The sequence below is a fragment of the Lissotriton helveticus genome, chromosome 3_1, assembly GCF_964261635.1.
Source record: "Lissotriton helveticus chromosome 3_1, aLisHel1.1, whole genome shotgun sequence".
Lineage (NCBI taxonomy): Eukaryota > Metazoa > Chordata > Amphibia > Caudata > Salamandridae > Lissotriton > Lissotriton helveticus.
In genome coordinates this window covers 1,938,467,962-1,938,475,291 of record NC_136061.1, presented here as the reverse complement: position 1 = coordinate 1,938,475,291, position 7,330 = coordinate 1,938,467,962, and the positions used below count along the sequence as shown (strand labels likewise).

At 40.1% G+C, this 7,330-nt stretch overlaps 1 protein-coding gene across 3 annotated transcripts in view; it reads left to right on the top strand.

Annotated features, from left to right (window-relative positions):
- Window positions 1–3,669: 3,669 nt before the first annotated feature.
- GLCE (glucuronic acid epimerase) overlaps window positions 3,670–7,330 on the top strand; it is a 391,006-nt gene continuing 387,345 nt past the window's right edge. For 2 of the 3 annotated variants that reach the window (XM_078683007.1, XM_078683003.1), the window contains exon 1: window positions 3,670–3,804. The gene's annotated coding sequence lies outside the window, so the exon portion shown is untranslated. Of the gene's footprint in view, window positions 3,805–3,971; window positions 4,097–7,330 lie in introns of those variants that run through there. The other variant, XM_078683005.1, reaches the window with a different exon arrangement.

Genomic DNA, 7,330 nt, shown 5'->3' with positions numbered 1-7,330 from the left:
ACCCAGGGATCTCTTGTTACTCTTAACCAGTTGTTGGAAAACTGGGCAAGTCTGCCGCCCAGTTTTATAGGGATAACAGAAAGGTCTTGACTTACCGGATCCATGTGAGCGACATTCTCCTCCCGATCCTCTTCCTTTATAATCTTATCTTAGAGGATTGAATCCCCCGTATTGATATTGTGATTGGTAGAGGTTAGGTTGGAATCCCCTATAAAACGAGTTCCTGGAACTCCCTTGGCCTAGGCCCCACTAAGTGTCAGTTTTTTGTGCTGGGATTCTCTCATAATTGTCAAAGTCAGAAGAGCAGCTTAATTCTACTTCTGCATCCCTGAGGAGTCATCACAGTGCGCAACCGTATGTTTGCATGCTTTAATATTTTCCACATTTCTATGTGGAACCTTACCACGGTTCCCTTGTGTGTCCTCAACACCACCAATATTCATACTAACCAAAATCTTATTAGAGTCTTTAAATGTCCCTCTTTTGGTATAGGACACAGAGGGTTCTACATTTTTGCATTTTCTATTTACCTTACCTCCTCTCTTATTAAGGGACCCTTCCCCAGCCGCCCAGAATCCTTCCTCATCCGATATAATGCTCCATTCATTCATTATAGTTTCTAATTTTTTATCCATTTTCCTCCCTAGGTCCTGAGAGAATCTCTCGAACATTCCTTTTAGTTTATCTTCTAGAGATTCCTCCATTGTGATAGGAGTATTTTCCTTATTCATCTTAAGACCTTGGCTAGTTATTCTATTCTCTAACTAATTTAAAGAGTCTAGATAATCTAATTTTTCAGTCACAATAGAGATGAGTCAAGAGTAATTACAACAACGTAGACACCAAGATAACTTGCAAACCGAATGTAATGTCAATGGTGAAATTGACTGTTTGGTTGCCTTAGTATTCTTTTAGCAAGGTAAGAGAGATCCCAATCCTCTTAAATGGCCATTGAGTCATACATCATGACGTAGACTGACGTGATCTGGTAAATGCAAAGGTCTCTTTTCTATTTTTATTGCTTATATTGGAGAAAAACATCCGGAGGTCAGGGAAAGCACCCAGGAATGATAATGCTTATCGGCACCATCTACCGATCTCCGACTTCAAATTATGCACACGTTCATTCACAAGCCCCAACGAATGGGGTGTTGTCGGGTTGCACTTGTGGCAATGTAGGGATACTCTTGCTCTTGACAATGCAGGGAGCAAGGGATACGGCCGCTCCTAACAATGCATGGAATGCGCGTTCCTAGCTACGCCGGTGGTTACCATGGAGCGCGGCTCGCGGTTGTAACTGACGCTCAGGGTAATCGGTAAAAATATGAGTTTAACTTTTTATCTTTATGAGTAGCAAGTTTCAAGAGGTATATCCCTGAATTGCCGCTAGTTCGAAAGGGGGATTAAGGTAATAACATGCGGGCGTCAAACAAATGCTAAACAAATTCAAATTAGCCAAAATAAAGAATATGAGGACTCAGTCAGTGGCAATATTAACCGCCACGCATTGCATACAAGCACACAATCATTCATCATGTGTGACATATCTAAAACATAAGATAGTGAATCAGTGAACTTATCTGATCGGTGGCATCCAAAAAAGAGAAGGGGATAACTACATTGGACTTTCCTTCTATATTGAAGTACTTTGATGCTGGAGAGGATCCCTTCCTCAAAAGGAGATTTAGATTTAAAATGGACATTTCTAATGTTTTTTCTGGTTGATGTTTTTGATGGTTAAATTACAAACACATTGTGTTTCATTTTATGAAAAGATCTTAAAAAAGAAGGGAGAGTTCTGAGTGTTCTGGCCTTTTATTAGGTTGGACTTTTTTCCTTTAATGTTCTAAGTTCTTTAAAGTGGCTGTGGTGAGCTAAATAAAGAAGATTGCAATAATATTAGCCTCTGTGTCTTTAATAAAATCCAGATTTTCTGACCATCGTGGCTGGGGAAAATCTACATTTTCAGATACATCATTTTTTTTTTCTAACGTAATTACAAGAGTGAATATTTATAGCAGGACAAATACTGAAGCAGATTTATTTGAACAATTTGCCACTGGCTTTGCAATAGACCAAGAGGGAAATCATTATGAAGAGATCAAAGGAAATAATTGCCTATGATGGAACCCTTCATCTCATGCAGTTGTAACATGAACAGCAGATTGTACAGGGTTCATAATTCAATCAAATGAATGCATGTCACCAATGGTGCCAGCACTTATAGCTTATAAATGCCAGCCTTCCCCACGTACTGCAGTTCCTTGATTCACCTGTAACCTGTAAATTGAATTATTTAGCTGAATATATTCTGAATATATAAACAATAATAACTCAGTAGGATTTTTTTTTATTTAACAAAAATAAGGGCCACTGTTTTGTAAAATTAATAAACAATGCACACGTCATTCCTCATATAACCCTTCTACGTGAACATCTGGATGAAGCATCACTTTCAATTCCCCTAGCTTGGGTTGCTTACAGCCACCCTGGATGGGTTTCAGAATCGTTCACCTGTCAGCGTCCCTGCCTCACCTGCCGTGCTTCTGTGTGCTAGTCTTCTAGTGCATTCAGAGTTTTCTGTCAATAAATGAAATTGCTCTGATCAAACCGTGTGGTGACAGATCTTTTAACACAGTATACCACGATGGATGTCACGTATCTGAACAATGCCACTTAATTTCAATGTTCTATAAAAGCACCAAATAATCACAAACTATGTAGCAAATTTCATGGTGCTTTACCCATAGGAACTGTGAATTCATTTATCTGGTGGTGGTGTCTGCTTTTATATAAAGCCTATGAGGAAATTATCACATTTCGAATAGTCACTGCAACAGCAGTGATGTTTATACTTAATTGCTGATGTAAAATCAGTTTTATTAAAAACTCATGCACCTATAAGAATTAGCTTTGTTATACATCTCAACAACACGCCTCCGAGGTCGTAGCTCTTTTTAATGTGGTTTAATTAAAATTAAATTAAGCTTTGTTTCCAGTTCTGTCACTTAATCTCCCTGTGCTGTACCCACCACTCCCTCTCCTTTCCCACACAATTGCTTATTTAGTTTGTGGTAATGTGTTACAGGTATTGTGTGCTGGGCATGTTCAGGGGTCGGTACTGTTTACCATTCTCATTTGGCCCATATAATTACAAATCACCTTTTATTTTCATAATACACTACACTCTATAGGTCTCCATTACTAAAAATTCGAGCTATTAGTGTTGCATTATTATTTGCTACGCGCCCCACGCCAAAAACTCAAACTTTTACTAATGCGAGACCTTTTGCATTGCAAATGCTTGTTTATTATTTACCTTTGCCTTCGCCTTCCCCTTCCCTTTTGGCTGCGTCTTCCCTCGCACTTGGATCGTTTATACTGAAACGTTCGAGTTTTCACGGTTAAATGTTTTGTCTGTGTGGACGCGTCACGCATGGATTAGAAAAATGTATATAAATATTGTGCCTCCTCTAGCTTTCATACCGACTCAGACTCTGCTTTTTACCTTGTTGTGGCTATCTCCACGCAGCCCTTGACTAACTCACCTAAGAGGTCGCTCCTAGATGGACTGCACCACGATTGGCTGAGGTGCTCCACAGTGCTCCAATCGTAGGTCATCTTGCACACTACCAGTACCGCCTACTCCGACACGACCCCCTCCCCTCCCCTACCTTCAGAGCATGTTCAGTCGTGGTATTGGTTGTTATGCGACCCGGAAGTGCTAAAATGATGGTCAAATGACACCCGTTAGAACAGCGGCTCCGGATTACCGACATGAGGCTGAATTCACGGATGGTCCGTGTAAGTAGCAGCACCTCCCTTCACTGCCCCGCACATTGTACACAGCGATCTCACCCCGTTATATCATCTCAGGCAAAGCTTAGGGCAGCTGAACTGTTGCTCAGCGAAGGGTCAAGGCGCGAGTGCTGTCACTCAGACCGAGCAACTGGGGTGGGTTGAGCCCTGCAGCTCACAGGTGGGATCCGTTAACTGCTGTTCATTCATAAGGATGAAAGATCACGAGCTAGGTTTGGACGTGTTCCTCGCAGAATGCAGCAGTTTGGGTTCGAGGAGGAAAAGGCGTGGGTGGTAGGTGCGTTCATAAGGCAAGAGCTTGTCATACCCACTTACCTCCCCCCACCCATCCCCGAACGAATATGGCGGACAGGTTTGGGATCTGCTGCTTTAAGAATTGTGGGCAGCTTGTAACGAAAGCTGGAATGAGAGTTGACCGTGTGCTGCAACATCTTTTAGGGCAGGGGCTGCAAGACGAGCTGCCACTTGAAAGACTGGGCAGCGTGTGGGAACTGTCAGACGCTGTAGTCGACCGACGGCGAGTGTTGCTTCATAGAACATTTGGAAAGTGTATGAGCTGGTATTCAGAGTTGTCATTGAGTGCTTTTCCTCGCATAACATACAGAGATCTGTCACAGTCCTCACGGATAGTTTTCAGGCTCAAGAGCAATTGATAGCTATGACAGAGGACATTCCGTTTGATATCTATTATCTCATGCAGAAAAATACAATACACCATAAAATGAAAAAGCAGCCTTTCAATTGTCTAAATGGAATGTGATGGTGTTGGCCAAGAAATTCACATTTCATCCTTGCTGCACTGATCCATTGCAGATAGGTATGCCCACGTTAACACGTTAACGGATATAAATATTAAAACACATAAAAAAACACTGAAAACCTTAACATTGTATTCTGCAGTCGCCTCTGTTACAGAGTAAGCTTGTAATGTCATTTTTTTCAGTGCTTTATGATCAAGTCTTTCTCTAATAATACACTTTGAGTCTCCAAATGCATGCATATACAAACAAGTTGTAATGCATGTGTTTTGTAATTTTTTTACAGCCTGATAGTCACCATTTTTATTTATTGGGCATCAATAGCCTTCCCATGTGTAGTGAATTAAAAGAATGAATGTTTCTTATTCTGGATGCTCACCCAGATTCAGGCAGGATGTTGGGTTTCACTGAGTCTAAGTCTGTGGTAAACAAAACAGTAGTCCTATTTTTGTGGCTTATTTTCCTTCTTACAACCAAACACATAAAGGTGTTTTATGTTGGTTTGACCATTGTACGTGTTAGGAGAACGGGTTTGGTGAAACTTGTTTTATTTCGTTTTCTTACACGTTTCTGGCATAGCACACTATCTGCCGCTTTTGTTATGTGAGCAGTTTGTCTTGTCTGTCAACAAAAAGGGGCCAAAATACCTTTCCCTGGTTCGAGTAAGCGTGGAAGTCGTACTGCGTATGGTGAAGTGTTTCTCTTAGAGGGATGTTCAAGTCGTATTACCCTTCTCCTAGGCAATATGAGCTGTTTGTGTATTTTCGATCATTTCTCCAGTTCCTGAAAGTTTCTGTAACTAACAGTGTACATATCGTGTAATTCCCTAAGACCTGGGTGTTTGTCCAAATGTACATAATGTCGGCGACTTTTCATTTCTGGGTTTGTGTGTCATTTCCTATACTGAGTTAGGCCCAATTTCTCTCTGGCTTGTTGCACAGTCTCCTAGCACTTGAGTCTGATCTGCCCTCTCCGCACAACTTCTCCATTCTTGAGTACCTTTTTCATGTAATTTCCCTGTATTGTATCTGAATCAACCTGCCCTCTCAACGTCTTCTGGTTGCTCTTTTTTCTATAACCCACAAATCCTTGTTTTGGAGCTTTCCTCTCTTCCAGTTATCCTTTCCTATTGACCTTCTCTGTTCTCAAATTTGTGTTGCATGGCGCCCGAATATCGATGATATGCCTGCTGTCCCTGAATTCTTACTTGGCATGTATGTTGTTTAGGGAGTATCAAGGCTTCACGTTAGGTGATGTAGCTTCAACATAACTAATGTACAGATAAAAGTGTTTGAAATGTTTTTGTAAACTTATTTTTAAATGGACCACACCTCCCATAATTTTGACGAAAATGAACTTATTTTGGTGCAGTTTTCCTAATATTGTAAAACTACTGGCGCACTGATGTCTGAAGAGTTTTTGACCAGACATAAAAATGCTTGCTGCTTGAATCTTCAAATACCTGTAAATGCATCCTTACCACTGCTTGAGTTCTGTTGGATACATTACTGACCTTGGGTACCTGGGTTTCTAGACCTTTGTTTAGCACATAACCAAATATTATGTTTAGTCAAGTGCCTAAAGTAATAAATATGGTGAAGTTACAATAAGTCATAATGTGAATCCATGGAACCATTTCATCACCAGTGATCTACTCTACTGCTGTGTACTTCATTTCTGCAAAAATGTATTGATTAAGGTGGTTAGTTACCCTCTAAGAGGGGTGACATAGTACAAATGTACAGTCTTAGCATGAAAGGAAAACCTCTCAACTGGATATGGGGAACATTTTTGTAAAGTAGCTCAAAAGTTAGTTCAACTTTAAGGAGCCCTATGTTTTGAAGATGCTGTCTCTGAGTGTTACAATATATATGTGTATGGTATTGCTGTAGCACACATCTAGCTAGCCAAAGGGCAGTGGCCCACAGTACAGGACCAAACACACTCATCAAGTCAGTCAGTGAAGGAATAGGTAGCTGGGTTGCCGATGCTTAATCTGGCCTCGACAAATCTACTCAGCGATTCGAATTTTATCCGGGTGAGCTATTTTTACGGCCTACCGGCTCATTCTGGGGAGAAAGCTGGAGCTGCAAAGAACAGGTGTTCTGTTCCTTACGAATGTGAATGAGTAGTAAAAATGCCTTTAAATCTTTTTATCTTATCACATTTGCTGTGTGTTCAAAGACTGAGGTCCAAATGTCCTTTTATATCTTCGTACAAATTGATGTTTATTTTATCCTGGAGATTAGCGTTTCCTTTCCTTTCTCTGACTACAAAGTTAGAGAATTTTGTAAAGCGAAGTGTCTAACAATCATGCTGGTGTACAGGAAGTATGCAAGAAAAGCTGTAAGATATAAAAAAAAATTCTGACACAATATTTAAATAGCTTATGAATTTAATTATAGAAATAATTGAAAATATATTTCAGTAGTTGGGAAAGCACATATTTTTGAAGTGTGATGGAACCGTATATTTCAATAAGATTAAAACAAATCAGATTTTTCTTTTTACTTGGTGAAATTTTTGGTGAAACCCAATTTCTCTACGTTATTAGTTTTACGCTATTTAGTTTGATCAGTAAAACGGCATGTTAGGGAGTCTGTGGCCATTTCAACCGGCAACGTACTGTCTGTAAATGCCACTATGCTACCACATTATGCTTTAGTAATACTTTTTTTAAAAACATTATCTGAGAAACATTCCTGCCCTTGCACTGATGACAATTCTGTTAGTGAACTAAGAGTCAAATCAGG